Here is a 354-nt window from a genome sequence, read left to right as displayed (position 1 = left end):
TTTGTACTGCAGGGGGCATGTGGGCATAAGCCCTCCTGGCCAGAGTCTCAATGTCGTTAGCTAAGACGCGGAGGGGCTCCCCAGGTTGCCTGCGCCTGTTGGACAGCTCAGAGCGCAGGAGGCCGGGCTGTTCACAGTGTCCAAAGCGCCTCTGTATAACCTGGGGTGACCAAACGTTTGAACCCCACTGTATATACCAATATATATTTAACAATATCTTTTGCATGTCTTATCCAAACAACGTCATACTTGGCACCACATTTAAACGTGCCCGTAGCAAGACACCTGTCAAGTTTGAAATCCATCGGACTAACGCTTTGAGAGATAAGCGCATAAAACACACACACACACACA

This window comes from Etheostoma spectabile, chromosome 20 (assembly GCF_008692095.1).
Source record: "Etheostoma spectabile isolate EspeVRDwgs_2016 chromosome 20, UIUC_Espe_1.0, whole genome shotgun sequence".
In the NCBI taxonomy this organism is placed as follows: domain Eukaryota; kingdom Metazoa; phylum Chordata; class Actinopteri; order Perciformes; family Percidae; genus Etheostoma; species Etheostoma spectabile.
This window is presented reverse-complemented; position numbering follows the sequence as displayed.